The following is a 601-nucleotide window of genomic DNA, read 5'->3' on the forward strand; positions in this document are numbered from 1 at the left end:
CTGTACTCGATTGCAGGATCTCCATCCGATCAAGGATTTAGAGTTCTGGACGCTGCCTATTCAAGCCTCCTAAACAACCTATTTTATGGGATGGGAGGGTTGGGTGAACTCAGGTCTAGCCCCCATAACACTACATATGCCCACCCCACCAGATCCTACCTCACTCCGTTACCGCTTTGACCTTGCCCAATAAATTGACCTACATATAACCACTAGACCATCCCGGCGACGGAACCGTTGAACCAAGCTCAATCCAGCAAGTGAGTCATATATTGACTGTTCAGATCCGGCATGTCATATGCGTAGGAGTAAGCTATACCAGGAGCGGGTATTGAACTCGCGATCTTCTGCGTGTAAGGCAGACGTCATAACCACAAGACCATCCCGGCGACGGAACCGTTGAACCAAGCTCAATCCAGCAAGTGAGTCATATATTGACTGTTCAGATCCGGCATGTCATATGCGTAGGAGTAAGCTATACCAGGAGCGAGGATTGAACTCGCGATCTTCTGCGTGTAAGGCAGACGTCATAACCACTAGACCATCCCGGCGACGGAACCGTTGAATCAAGCTCAATCCAGTGTGAGCGTCTTGGGGCTCA

General features: G+C 50.1%; 2 non-coding genes across 2 annotated transcripts; both read right to left on the minus strand.

Moving 5' to 3' along the window:
- Positions 1 to 316: 316 nt before the first annotated feature.
- Positions 317 to 389, minus strand: Pmar_PMAR001311. The gene has a single exon. It is a non-coding gene; the product is annotated as a tRNA-Val (tRNA).
- Positions 390 to 478: 89 nt separating this feature from the next.
- On the minus strand, positions 479 to 551 carry Pmar_PMAR001312. Its single transcript has one exon. It is a non-coding gene; the product is annotated as a tRNA-Val (tRNA).
- Between the last annotated feature and the right edge of the window lie 50 nt (positions 552 to 601).

Source organism: Perkinsus marinus (genome assembly GCF_000006405.1).
Source record: "Perkinsus marinus ATCC 50983 genomic scaffold scf_1104296956782, whole genome shotgun sequence".
Lineage (NCBI taxonomy): Eukaryota > Perkinsozoa > Perkinsida > Perkinsidae > Perkinsus > Perkinsus marinus.